We start from the raw sequence: 15,254 nt of genomic DNA, 5'->3' as shown, positions 1-15,254 counted from the left end.
ATGGCTGGCTGTGACTGCCCTTTGGGAAGAGGTCAAGGTGCTGGATGGTGGCTCCATCCCTCAGTGTGGCTTGGCCTCTCCAAGCTGGGGCAATCAGATCCTCCAACATCCTTGCAGCAGCAACCCTGCAGGCTCAGTCAGTCATCCCAAACCTCTTCATGTCTCTAGGAGTTCAGGGCACAGAAACAAAGAGGTGGTGGCTACCTACACTAGGTCCAGAGCCCTTGGGGGAGAAAGCAAGATTATGTTAGTGAGCTGCTCTTATCCCAGCTGAACTGTTGGATGAACTTCCAAAAATATCCTTGAATTGGCATTCTGCATACAGCTGTGTTTATGAAAAGCAATATCATGTATGTAAATAAATTCAGATGCTGCTTGAGTTATTTTAAAACAATCAGTAGAACACTAATCATTTTATAGGCACAATCTCATCCCAAGAAAGTGACAACTTGGTGTATATACATGTACTAGAAGTTAAAGTTACTGTTACATCTCCGCACAGACATTGAATAAGATGTAGATTTGTCTTAGAGCTGCATGAAAATCTACTTTTGTTTTCTGTGCACTTTGCTCGCTGATACAAGCTTTAAATACAGGAACCTACAACCCCTTATCCACCGCTCATGGGCAGCATTAGATGTACCTTGGCAGATGTGGAATCCTTTGCATGAGGACCAAAGACTCTTCCTGTGCCATCAGCTAAGGGGGAAGAAGATGAGCACCAGCAGTACCCCAGTCCATACCCCAGTACCATCTCCTGGGAAGCCCAGGGCGCATCCACAGGATGCCTGAGCCCCACTGCCCTGGGCAGGGTGGGTACGTGGACCCCAGACGAGAACCAGCTCTGCTGCTGGGCCCTGGCCAGCAGGCACGTGTATCACAGAGCTCCCTGTGTTTAAATCCATTAATTATCTCCCAGTGTAAACAGTGGGAGAGCACTGCGGTTGCCTGCTCACAGGGAGATAATGCAGTTTAACCACTGTCGGCTCCAACTCCATCGCCGAACAGGCACGAGGAAGTTAGCAGAAATACATGAGTGAGACGGGGAGACAACAAACACATTTCCTGGATTTGGCTCCTATCAGCCCAGAGCAGCTGGAGATGATCCTTCACCTCTGCTGGACTAAGTTAAACCATGGATATCCCCTGGGCTGAGTCAATGGCGATGATCCCTCTGCCTTCAAGGGAGCAAGGACATCACCTTAAGAGAGCCTGACCTTTGCACTTGTTTTCCTAACATAGGCCACAAAACCAAAACTGTTATCTTGTTGTTAGCAGCCGCACATTAATCCCATGGCATCCTCTGCTTAACATTTCAGAAAGCAAAAGCCCTGAATGGACAGTGTACCAGTGTAGCCAAAATATATAAAAGAATACCCAGCTACTTCTTATGTCACAGTATACAACACCAGAGTTCTGCAATTCAGGTGGCTGTTTTATTTAAACATTCCCATTTATTCTTTTATGATTGGAGAACAATCGGGGAGTGAGAGGGCATAATCTGACATAGTTTGTTATGCACTATGATATTATCTTTTTGCCAGTGTTAGCCTCCAGAGATCACATGTCTAGAAATATGAATACTGCCAATAATGTTAGCTCTGGTTTCATTTACATTTTCCTTTTTGAGTCCTGCACAGCCAGGTACACTGGTTGCACCATGAGAGCTAGGGAGAACACGGCCCATGTAATGGGTCCATCAGCAGGAGATGGAAAAAAGCTGAAACTTGCATGGTAAAAAACTCGAGTCTATCTTGAATTGCATGTGTCAGCAACGCAGCATCTCCTCAGACACAAAACAAAAGCTGGTTGCTAACCAGTGTCACTACCATTAACCTCATCCTCATCTCCAGGGTCCAAAGTAAGAACTTAAAATAAGGCTTTTTATAGCACAAAGTTCCCCTGTAGAAGACTACAAAACCGCAGAATACAAAACGTCGATGGTTATTGGAAACTTCCCTCACAAATGCTAATGAATTGTTTTCTTTTTTCACTCCAATCCTGTTGTTTCAAATGAAAACACATCACTGCTTTGTTGCTGAGCACTTTCTCCCACAGTGCCCTGCATAAAGACTTGCTTGTGCACACTCTGGAATGCGCTTATTCAAAGATGTTTAATTGTCATTTCTTCCACCTTACATCAGAAGCCTGTCACACGCATTAATTAGGTCCATAAAAATATGCTTGAAAACCCTACCATTTAAATACGAAAGAGGGAGAGAGAGAGAAATGAGCCCTGTAATTTCCAAGAATGACTAATGTCTTGCTGGAGTTAATTCTCTGGATTGGTGGCCTAATCGCCAACGTGGCCAAGGTAAGGCATACAGTGAGATCTCTGGCTGCTCACCAGTTGACAACACCTTACTAACACTGAAACGACAACTTTTAATTGATATTTCCAAATATGATCTTGATTTAAATGAAAAGTTTACTCAAGAAACAAACAACAAGGTGACATTCATTGAATACACACACAAAGAGAGGAAGGGGAAACCAGGTCCAGACAGGGAATCAGAGACCGAGAGGAATTCTGTGAGATTGCAGGGGCAAAGCAGCCACTGACAGATCAGCAGCTCAAGGGCTGAAGCCTCCTGTCTCCAGCAGCATCAGCTCCAGATGCCTCAGAGTAACACGTAAGCAACCTGTACAGTGGATTAATTTTAACTCCCTAAAGCAGCCATAAATTTAAATAAGACCCTTTCCTAGCCAGAAACCACAGGCTGGGTTGCCCTTTCACAATAATATAAATGAGGAGTAACTTCATTTATAGCAGTGGTATTGCAGCAAGGATTTATTCTCTGAGTGGGGAGGCACAGCAGGGAAGATGCACTGGGCTTAGAACAGTCCAACTCAGGAAACAAATGTTTAAAAACAGCTTTGCTCCTGCAGTAGCACTGACATTTCTGTGAAAATGAACAGTACTTTGTCTTGCCCCAGAGAGGAGAGTTGGTGGCCAGGGCTTCCTAACGGCATTTATCCCCTTCACACTCCCAGCCCACTGACATTCAGCATTATTTTCTGTTTCCATGCCCAAGAAAAAGAAGAAAATTACATTGCAACCTTGAATATTTGGGGTATTAATATACATTTAACTGTATTAAAATATTAAGACACATTACAGCACAATAAACACTCATTTGGAGACTGAAAAATAAACTGTGAGCACCATCCCTTTGATATCGAGGCAATAGTGTAACTTGCAGAACTGAAGATAAAAATAAAATAAAATTTTAATTTAAAACTTTTCCATTTTCATGCGTTGACATAGTATTTCAGACTTGAGGGAATTCAACTGCTTCACTTATACTGCCCTGAAAAATGAGACTTATTATTCAAATACTAACTTAACTTTTCTAGTATTAATAGCTTTTATTTTCACAGGGAGAAAATTCTGCTGCTTGTTCAGTGACCAGAGATCTATGCAAAATGTACCTGGGGAAAATACACAAACAATGAACATCTTTCTGAAAACCTAAATGAGGTTTATATAAGTACATCAACTAGTATTGTACAATTTTTATTATTTTAGTATTGTACTATTAGTAGTGCAATCAACAGCATTCGTTTTCACATAATTCTGATATCTGGAGTTAAAACAAATGCAAAGTCTTTCTAAAATACATGCAGAAGTATATTCGAACCATCTCAAATAAGACATCTTCCAGCAGGTATTTTGATGATTTGCATCCTTTAAATTTATAGCAACATTTATGGAAGGAGGTCAGAGCAGTCTAACACAAAAAACCTGAAACCAGCAACACCCCAGATAAATAGTAAGCATTATAATAATCTATAAAATATGGTTTTACAATAGCCAGAGAGGCTATAACAGAGAGGTTAAATATATAGTTAAAAATAAATGCACACCATCTAGCTCTGTCTTCTCTCCCTGTTCACTGCTAGGATATAGGTTTTTTAATTCTCACCAAGTTATCAACCTCCAGGCGAATACACAGACAGCTGAACCTGACATCAGCACATACTTTGGGGTTTTATTTCAATAACCAAAATTTTAATACTCAGATCAGTCGAAGTGAGTTCAGTCAGGCAATTAATGTATAATTAGACTTAGGTAGTAATATATTTAGTAGAAGCCAAAGGTAATTGCTATACCCACTCTAACCTCTCTGGAACCAGAGGTGGCCCAAACCCAGAAACAAGAATCCAGAACCCTCTTGCTGTGAAAAATTCAAGGTGTGGATCTAAATCTTGCTGGTGACCTCTACCCCTCTGCAGTCTTGCTCTACCCAAGCAGGGGAGGTTCCAGCAGCCATCCAATAGAATGTGGCTGTTTGCACAAGGTTTGGTGGGTCCAGAATTGAAGTCCCCCTTCTGAAACTTCTCTCTCTCTTCCAAATAATTTCTAAAATTAAGATCAGATGTCATGCCCTGCTCTCTCTGCTTTGTTTTCCCTTTGATTTGCTGCTCTGTGTTAAACCTCCACAGACATATTTGACAGCAGCACATTTTATGAAGCCAGTTTTACTGATGAGAAATCTGAGCTACAATGAGACTGAGATGTCCAAGGCTGGATGTGATGTTTATAACAGTGCTGGGAGTAGACTGAGTCAGAGGCTCCTCTTTTCTCTCCCTATCAGGATAGTATTTTTAACTTATTTTGGTATTTTTATGCCTAAAATAGTTGTGGCTTATCGAGAGATTTAACAAGGAGCACAAGTCAATTCACCTGTTTACCAAGAGACTGCAGTGTTTCTAGAAGGTGTATACATACCTTAGAGCTATATGCCACATGACACCTAAAGATGCTGGAGGGGTTACCCACACTTAATTATAGTATGTTGTTATCTGCCAAATAACTACCTTTTTTTTTTTTAAAGAAAAAAACTTGAAGAGAGAAATATAAATAGGATGGAAGAAGCAAAGATGATCTTACAAGGATTTTAGATATTCATATATCCCTTCAAAACCATCAGAACTTTGAGCAATGTCAAAAAAGCCTCCTTTGATAAAGGAGGACCTCTCTGATCATCCCCACCTAGATGATGCTGATGTTTAGGGTCCATTCCTGTAACAATCCATCAGTGTCAAATCAGATGTTACTCCTGCTAAGACATGAGTCTCACAAGCAGTGTCTACCCCGAGTGTTGCAGGGTCCACACTTGCAGGGGCATTCTCTGGGCACGTGCTCAGAGCTTATTTCACCCGGTGATGACTGATCACCATGAACCAGCCCCTTGCACCACATGAAGATTGGGCCAAGTCAGAACTAAAGCCAAAATGCAGGGAACTTGCTCAAACACCCATTGCCACTGCAGTGACCAGCAGACAGTCTGAAGCTGGTGTTGAAGAGGAGCAAGTTATATATTTTTTACTACTAAAAAGTTGCAAAATAAGTACTCTTTCCATAGTGGTCCATAATGGCCTGACTTTATTGTAGTTTGGCCAATAAGGCCCTCTCAATTTAACTAAGAATTAGACATTAGAGAGGAGCAATAATAGCTGGTAAGGAAATATTATCAACTTCATTTCATTTTCAGATGGTTATTTCCTATTCTGCTATCAGTTTTTATTCTGCTTGTGGAGTACATATTACACATATTTTTATTGAAACCATTGCAAAATTACCCACAGGCAGAGAGAATAAATTAACAGGCTACTTAATTGAGTTCTTTTCAAGATTCTCAGCATCCGCTGCAGCTGAGTGAAATAAGGAGGAATGTAAAGTTTGCCACTTTGTAAGCCGTGAGGCCATTTACTCTCTCAGCTGGCTCAGTGCAGCAGTTAATTCTTAGCCATTTTAGATGAATAAACAAACATCAATGCATTAGCTTGGTTACAGAACCACTATACCCCAAACCAATGGCAGTTGCAAGAAAAGGAGGAATTATTCCTCCTTTACTGCTTCAGAAGTCAAAAACGTGAAGTCTAAAGGGTGGCCAAATCCTTCTTGATCTCCGTAGACATTAGAGACCTAAAAACTTCTGAGGATCCAGGCTGTTGTTCTTACCCTTTCATTTATATGCACAATAGGGGGAAAAAGGGTCATTAATTTACCTGACCCTTCCAAACTCCCCAAGAAGCACAAACACCTTTATTTCAATTGTACTTTTCCAGAATCACTTCGAAAGATCCATTTCCCAGCTGTAGTCAGACTGCCAGGCATTTTAGAACACAAAATCTTTCCCAGTTTGATTTTTACTTTAACATCAGTTAATTTCTATTTGTTCTTCCTCTCCAATTTCACTAATGCCCTTTTTGTATACGTATATTTGTCCATTACAATCTACAGAACAATCACCCTAATTGATCTGGTGTTAACCTCTAACAGCTTAAGATCCAGACTGTTTTTATCTATTGCTCTGTCCCAGTTGCAGCATTAATTCCCTATAGTGCTCACATCTGTCACCATCGTCACTCGGCCCTTTTACGAGAGGCACCTCTCTAAATAAATGCCGCTGTAAACCATCCTTACCAGAGGAGTGGAGGCTGCTGAAAAGCCCCCACTGTAACAGTTTGTTTGTGCCTTGTGTTGTATATAATGATAAATTTCATACAGGTGTCACATTTTTTAGTGGGAGGTGAGGATTGATGGGGAGCAGCAGAATGATCCATCATCAGAGGCAGGTGGCACAGTATTGGAATTTCAGAAATCTGTTCCCAATCACATCCACTGCTGGATGACTCAGTAACGACCCTATTTGCGATGCGTTACTGAAAATCAATGTGCTGCATTCAAGGTCAATGTACTGTTAGAAAACTCCTTAAGCACTGATGGATGGATTGTGTTCATTCAGAATAAATGTGAGAAGAAAGTGACAGCTGAGCATCCCAAGAGTTGTGCCAACTTTAAGAGAACAGCTTCCTCCTGGAGAGAGAAACATGATTCCCTCGGGGATTACATCATTCCTTATTTCCTTTGTTCTTTCCCTTTTGAGCATTTAGGTAATTGTTTAATGCATCTGTCTTCGTGCAATTAGGAGACTTCAAAGTCTGAAGACAAATACTGATGAACAACAATCTTTATGGACTTCCCTCTATGAATAGTATTCGTCCTTAGGAAAGACTATCAAAGTTTGTAAGGATTAAGTAGACAAGAAGGCAAAACATTAGAAGAAGAAATTAAACCAACACACAGGTATAGAAAAAAGCCTCTCTGCAAGGAGCTCTAAAGATAAAATCCAAAGTCAAAACATGGTTTGATTTTTCTGTTATTATAGTGGTGAACAAGATACTTAGTGTCTTTACATATCTTTACATATTTTTCAACTCTCTAAGTGGTTTTGCATAACTTTAAATGTTTTAAATTAGCTGGGAACTTGCCATGCATGGTAAAACAGATTTTCACTTACAAAAGATCCTTGCTTATAAATAAGGCTATCACACTTTTTCTTTTAGCAGTGGGGTGGGATAACTTATTCAACTAGTTCGCTAAATATGAATTAATGGCACTTCAGAGACTCCTTCCAGAGGGATTCAGAAATTATACTACTTTTCTTCCCTGAGAAATAATGACATTGTCTTTTAGTTGATGGGGGGCAAAAGTAATCATCAGTTTCCAAAAGGAAAACAGGATTGATAGCTCAAACAGGAAAGGGGGAAAGTGTAATTTACCATGTGGTTCACCAGCAGCTAAATCTGTTCACTTGACACAATAAATGATGTCAGGCTTCCTCACCCACTGTGTCAACAAAATGGGTGTTGTCAAAAACATTAAGACATCTTATTGACAAACTCTCAAGTCATTATACTCTTTGAAGTGGTTTTGTCTTCTGCCTAAAATTATTGCACCGACAGCATCGATTCATCTGATACATTGACAGTGCAGCAACAAGCTCCAGGGAGGATTCTGAGTACAGCCAGGGCTATCATCCAGACAAAGTTATTTTTACTATTTTGGTAAGATTCTGAGAGATGGTGGGTTATCAGGGACCAGCAGTTTGTTTCCAATATTCAAAAAACTCTGCTTTGACAAGAAAACAGTTTTTTGTTAACATGAAGTAACTATACAGAGCCCTGTTAAAACAAGGTTGCTTTGCATCAGGAGCTATCAACTAGGAGTTAATTGCAAATACATCATCCTAAAGAGGTTGCAGCACACTATTTCAGCCAGAATATATTGCTTATTCAAATACTTTAGGGAGTACAAAGCATCCAAGCCTCCTTTTCTTGCTCAAATAGCTGTACTGACTCCCTCAGACCAATGACACAAGGAAAATCTGAGTGGTTTTGCCAAAGCAGTTGTGTCTGTCAAGGAGGATTTGATCGAAAATATGTGAGATAACTTAATCCCTGCAAATTAAGAAGCCTGAAGGAATAGAGGCTTGTCCAAGAGGTCAAAGGGTGAGCATGTACAGCAGAGTTCCTTGCCCAGTCCAAACTGCTGAGACAAAAAGGGGTGGTCAGGCAGGGCTGTCTGCACTGCTGCTGCCCATCAGTCACTCCCACAAGTCCTTTGGGCCCTTAAATTTAACCCATCACAGACCTAATCCTTCCTTTACACAACATCAATCAGCAGTAACTCCATGAAAGTCAACACCATAACAGCAACTTAAAATCAAAATGGGAGAAAAAGCGAATTTGTATGGGATTGAGTGTGTACTCACCCCAGAGGTGGGGGAGGAAGACTAATTTTTATTTTTCTCCCTTCTCTTTGTTGTTCTGTGTGCAAAGTCTCTAGAAGTCCAGGTCCCATACAGCAAGTTCCAGCACTGTTTTCCCCTCCTGTCTTTCAGAGGTAGGTGTGGTAGGTTCAAGCCAGAGGATGTCCTGTCCCTGCATCCTCTGTGACCATTTCTCCTGTTCTCCTCCTTGATGGGTTTGGCAGCTCCCAAACCCACAGGCCAGCAACAGGGACTAATAACCAGGTCTCTTGATCCCACCACAGCCTCTCACACAGGCTACAATCCTGTGCCATTGAGCATTTGGCTGCTGTGCCTAATGCAAAGTAAGGAGCTGAAGATAGAAGCAAGCTGAGAGTGCCAGTTCTGTCCACTGTGGATTTGTGATTAAGTTTTGCCATTAAAATACAGTATATAAAATGCTAATTCAAGCCAAAATTATAGAGTCAGATAATATATGGAATTACCGTGCCAACAACCCACAATAAAAATACACAGTAAAAATAAGTGAAAGAATCTGATGTCAAAAGTATGGATAATGAAAGTAAATTGTATAAACATAATTAATAAAGGCTTGGAATGGAAATTTCCAGTGTGTACTTGCTGAGCTTAGATCCACTGAATATCCACAGACTCTACCAAATTTAAGCTGAAATAGTAATGACCAGCCTCTTACGTTTTGTTTAAATTGTATCTTTTATATCTGAAGGCATCTTGGAGTCTCCACTAAATTGTTTTAATTAAACTAACCATTATGTTTTATTAGTTCCAACTTTACCACATTCAGATGAGAAATAAAGATGCACATAAACCCCAGACTTTGACATGAAGAAATCCATTCCTGCACGAGTATTCACAGCTGCTATCTCCTGCTGCCCCAGCTCTGCAGATAACAGCTACTGTTTTGCTGGACTTGTCATGTAGCCTGGAAGTCTGACAGGGTTTTTCTGTGATCCATTTGCAGCCTGTGCACAGCCTTTGCTAAGTATTTGTTTTGCTTTGCTCCAAACCCTGAGCTTGGGTGGCCTTGGTGAAGGATTTTCAGATTCTGCTCCTAACAAGAAAAGATTTCTTTTGCATGAAGGACTTTTGTTTTAAAAGTACCACTGAAAATACAGAGAGAAGGTGGTTAGAGAATACCAACCTTTTCACAGCTTCTGACCTCCTGGCTTAGTGCTGCACTTCCATGAAAACACCAAAATGTATAAATTGACTTCCATCTAACTCTCCACATAGGCATGGATGAACTAAGTGAAATATTTGCACATGGTACTGCTCTATCTGCATTCTGCAGTGCAGAAGCAGATGCATGTGTGTATTACACAAACCAAGCAGCAGAAACCCTTCCTAGAGCTCAATTTTTCTTCCTCTAGTTTTTTTTTTTTTTAATCCATTTAATGAAAGGAATGCCTTCCTACTATTTCTCATAGGATGGAAGACCACGAGCCACTGAGATTGAAGAAACAGTATTTGTTCCATAGTGAGAATCCCAGACTGATTTGGGATTGGAAAGGTTTTTTTTTTTTTTGATCACAAAAGGAAAGGTTGCTACCAGTTAAATCCTCACAGCCTACTCCTGTTGGGTAGTTTGTGCAGGTTTACACAACTTTAATGCCAAGGATACCTTCCTGCAGACTTATATCTTGGTTTCTGGTGAACTTTTTAGAGATTGCAATCACACAAAATTCTATTGAAACATCATTTCCATCTCTAATCACAATGCGCGTAATTAGTAAAGTCTCCTCAAGAATGTGATGAAACCACATGGCTAATTAGTCACATATACCACTCACACTGGCCACAGCCCAGTTGAAACCATCTTCTGGAACACCTTTCCCAGCCCTTTTCAGACTGAGCTGGGAAGTCCTGCCAGTATCTTGGTGCACAGCTCTGTGGTGCTTTGGGGCTCCCTACAACCCAGCCTACCAGATGAAGGAGCCACGAATGAGAAACAAGAGCTACTGAGAGTGATGCAAACCTCCAAATCCTTCCTTCAGTAAGTCTCTGCCTGCAACAGATGCCTTTCAAACAGGCACACAGGGAGAAGCAAATAAATTCCTTGCAATTTTCATAATAAACAAAACCAGAGTGAATCACTCCAGAATAACAACTTCAGTAATGTGACCTCTCTTCCTCTTTCAAAGAAAGCAAAATTATTTTGTACAAATTATAGACTGCTTCTTCTGGGAAATGAGAACCAGTATTCCAACTGATGCAAAATATTAAGTAAGAGATTTAAAAAGCTGTCACCCCATCTCTACACAGGAAAGTTCTAAATTAGGAGTTTTTCCAGGCACCTCTGTAAAGTTGTTCAAATGGATTCCTACGTTAGCCTCACTGCATTTTTAAGTCAGTTATGAGGCATTTAGCAGGAAAACCAGCAGTATGAGGCCAGGGTTGCAGTTTGGCTCCGCTCTCCCAGTCTAAAGCAGCACAGGTCTAACTCCGGGTGCACAGCAGAGATCCTTGGCAGCTGCAGAAGCTGGAAGACTGCTCATCAGGCAGAGGGGAAACACATAAATCCTCCCTGGCTGCTTCAATGCACAGTCAGATATTTGACTGTCTTTGCAAAGTCAGACAAAATTTGCCGGACTTTGCATTGATATGGGCAGAGCCACACAGACCTTTCCATTTCCTCCAGCAGACACCACAGCCTGGCCTAAATTCATCTGGAAACACTCTCCATTTTGTTGCTCATCCACACAGATCACCGTGTCAGTACAGCTATGTGGATCATCATATTATCACACATACCTGGTGTTCACCCTGCTCACGTCCTTCCTATTTACTTAAAGACTATTAAAGCGATTAGAAATATTATGTTCCTTCCAAGAAAGCCCTACAGAAAATTCTCTGCACTCTTTGTACAAATTATGCCAATGGAAAATGTTCCAGTGATGTCAGTGAGTGTATTATCAGCCTCTTTACAGCATGGCTTTTTGGGTAGTTTATGTCAGTACGCTAAATTAAATAATGATTAAAGTAAGTAACTCAAAAGTGGTTTGGATATGCTTCCAAATGAAAGTCTTAACAGAAGGGATTCAAAAGGAATAAGAGATACATATGTTTTGATAATCTGAAGTGAGCCAGCTTACCCAAAAAGCCACTTAATTACACCAAAACTGAAACATCTGGTTTAGATTATCTGCTAAAAAAATAGTATGGTGAAAAGTAAACCACTTGGAGAGGAAGTATTAACATTATTTCTGACTTAGACACTGTCACGACAGAAAAGTAATACTTTTTTATTATTATTGTTTTTGTATCTTCAGATGGTATACAAAGAGGAAACTCAGCACAGCAAGGAGTGCTCTTGCCTTTACCCAGAACCAGACAGAGGGAGGAGCTGGCCCTGCCCTGTTCCCAGCACACTGAGGATGACACTCACAGGGGGAGTGTGATGCTGGGAGATGCCAGAGGTGCCAGGCTAATCCTTGTCCCTTGTGGATACTTTGGAATCCATGTGGCTTTCTGATGTCCTGCTGTGTTCAGGGTATTTTCACATGGAAAAAGTACCCCAAAAACCCAACCTGGCAACATTTTCCTTTTTGAATTAAGAACATTCCTAGCATTTTTGTTGTCTGCTATTATTTATTTTCAGTACTATTTTTTTTCCCCCAAGTTGCAGCCAAGAAAAGGCAAACCTTGCAAAAGTGGTGCCAGCAATTTCCCTGCACATGCAGTAGGTACTCTCCAACCTGGAGATATCCAAATCTCTCCCTGGTACAGTAGCCTGGTATTTCTTAACAGTATCTGTAGCTGAAAAGTCACATTATAGCACTTTAGAACATTTAGAGCCTAAGGAAAACCTTTTATGTGAGCATTTTAAAGCTCAAAGCTCTAGTCTAGGACTTGGTATATTTATCCAAGTCCTTAATTATTAATGTTACTCTATTGATTTGATACCTGAAACTCTAACAACAAAACCTGTGCAAACTAATCATGCCTGGCTTCCGAATTTACATGGCTTCTTTGCTCCTCTTCTAAGTCTTCTTTTACTTAATCAATAAGGTCTGATTCATAAAACAGTGCAGAGATGCCAGAATTGAGAAATAAAAGGCATATTAATTATCATATCAACTCTGCAACATCTGTGTTGCTGAGTACTTATTCACTTGAGGGATCCCAACGATATCCAAGTTCATCTCAGCTTATTATCCTAATGCAGGCAGCACGATCAATCCTAACAGTATTTTAATTAATTCAGAAATAGAATGATTTCTTAAAAAATCTTTGGTTTCTCCATGCAAGGCTTTGTAACACTGGTTTCTCAAGGCAATGCAGCTTTGTCAGCTTTCTGCAGGAAGAGTAAATTCACAAACCTCTCATCCCCCCAGGCTCTTTCATTCCTCCTGGCTGTTCCTCTGCTGCACCAGAACCAGCACTGGGCTCTGCTGGTTTGCAAAGTTAAGAGAGGCCCAGATTCCCCTCACCCACATTCAAAAATACTGAATCAATTCCCTAATACAGCAAATTTAGGGCCGGATTCTGGTGCCTTGCTTGCCTTCTGAGTAGCATCCTTAAGACAGGCAAGGTTATTTCTGGAACAGTGTTCATGCACAGGCTGGCAAGATCACTGTAAGTAATTTCAAGTAAGTTTTTAAAATAGATCACCAAATCAGTAGTACACAGTTTTGAAAGCACACAATACACAACATTTGCTGTACTTATTCCTGCTCAGTTAGTTATTTTTTCTTCATTTCATGCACGTATATAACAATACAGAGGAAAGATATTTAATTGTCAACTACGTATTTGTTGCTCTACTAGAGTTGAGATTATTAGTCTTTGACTACAGATCCCCAAACCTCCTCAGAACTGTACTTCAGAACCTTGTATCTCTAATACAAAACTGGTAAGTGAAATGAAAAATTTGGTCCTGACGTATTTTTAATCTCCGTATTTGAACATCTATTTCACTTCTATTATTGTCATAGTCACTGAGTATAGAGACTGAAGAATTATTTTCTTTAAATCCTCTGATCTATCCAGTTCTTAAACAAATATGCTGCAGTCATCCCAAATCCTCTTGCTTTCTAAATGTCATTTCTGGTAGAAAAACATATTTTTAAAATGTGAATCAGAAAAGGAATACACAACTAAAGTCTCTCCCTTTTTTTTTTTTTTTCTTTTTTTTTTTTTTAAACTAACCAGAAGTAGACCAACTTAAATTCTTGAGTTCAGTGAGATCACTCCAGGATTACACCAAAAACAGTGGTGATCAGAGTTTGGTCTAAACGTCTCCATTACGACCAACCTCCTTTAGTTCCATCGGAGGGAAGTGTACATAACAGAGAGAGGTAATTTAAATTTTTATAACCATTTTAATTTGTAGTACACAACTAACCACATGGCCATTCTTTCAAAACATCAAGATAAATCACAAGAAACTCAAAGACATGTTTAATGTTTGATGACAAATTGATACTAACAAACACTTACTGCAATAAATTCCTGTTAAAAACAGAGATTATGGAAAAATGCTTAACAAAGGTGATTAGGAGCACTTATTTCAAAATTCTTTTCCATTGTTCTCTTAAGTGCATGGACCACCAAGTTTCATTTAATCCTTTCTAATTCTGGGCAAGATAATTATGGCAAATAATGGTGAATGAATCACATGCCTGTACAGGAGTATCACAGCCATTGTGGCACTTGGATGAATGCTGTGTCAGAGGATTAATGTGGTATAATACCGCATTTGCTTTTGCAGCCTGTTATTTTAATCTTGTGAGCTGCCTTTCATCAAGGTGGGGAAATACAGTAAGGTTACTGTTGATCTTGGGCAGCCAGAGAGGAGGCCGTGTGACATCCAAGTCCTTCAGCCCTATAGGGGACTCTTGGCAGCTTCTAAAAGTCTTGTTTTGTGCATTAATGGAAGGAGAGAGAGAATTTGCCTGTGCTAGGGGAAAGTTGGCAGGTGAAGGAACAGCACAAGAGATGCCATTGTGCCAACAAGTTACTTAGTTCTGAGTACGAGGCGATGTGCACCCAAGAATTCATGGGATCCTAAAACTGCAGAAACAGCAAATCACTGACCTGTCACTCTCTGCAGATGGGGGAGCAGAGGCCTGGCAGTGGCACAGAGCGAGGTGGACTGCAGTAGCCAAGCAGTCTACAGAAGGAAGTGGGGTATGATTTTGTCTAAAGAGAAGCACAGTATCCTTTTAACTCTCTCCCCTTGCCTGGATACGCTTTCTCCACTATCTGGGCTGAGGGCTTTGCCATTGCACTGATTAATGTATTCCTGAGAGAGGCCACTCCTCAGCTTTGTCATGAACCATCTGATCTAATCAGTAGAGACTTCTTTCTTGCTGAATAACAGGAGCATTTGGAAGTGCTGGAGTTGTCCATTTAGCCACTGTGCCTGTCAGATTCCCACCTAGGAATGTGTACTCTGCAGAAAACCTCTGCAGTAAAGAAAAGCAGCATGGGGGTGTGAAAACTGTTCAGAAGCAAATACTGCTTCCCCAAGCCACTGCCCAAGACATAAAAGGAATTCAGAATGCACTGCAGATCAGAAAAATTCCATTAAATTCTACCCATTATATATTCTAAAACAAGATGGCAGAGTGCCAAAATACCTAAACAAAGCAGGTTGTTGGGTTTTTGGTTTTTTTTTTTTTTTCACACAATTTCTATCCCACTGAGAAGTAATAAGGCCTGGAGATCTTA

Source organism: Corvus moneduloides, chromosome 12, assembly GCF_009650955.1.
Source record: "Corvus moneduloides isolate bCorMon1 chromosome 12, bCorMon1.pri, whole genome shotgun sequence".
Lineage (NCBI taxonomy): Eukaryota > Metazoa > Chordata > Aves > Passeriformes > Corvidae > Corvus > Corvus moneduloides.
This window is presented reverse-complemented; position numbering follows the sequence as displayed.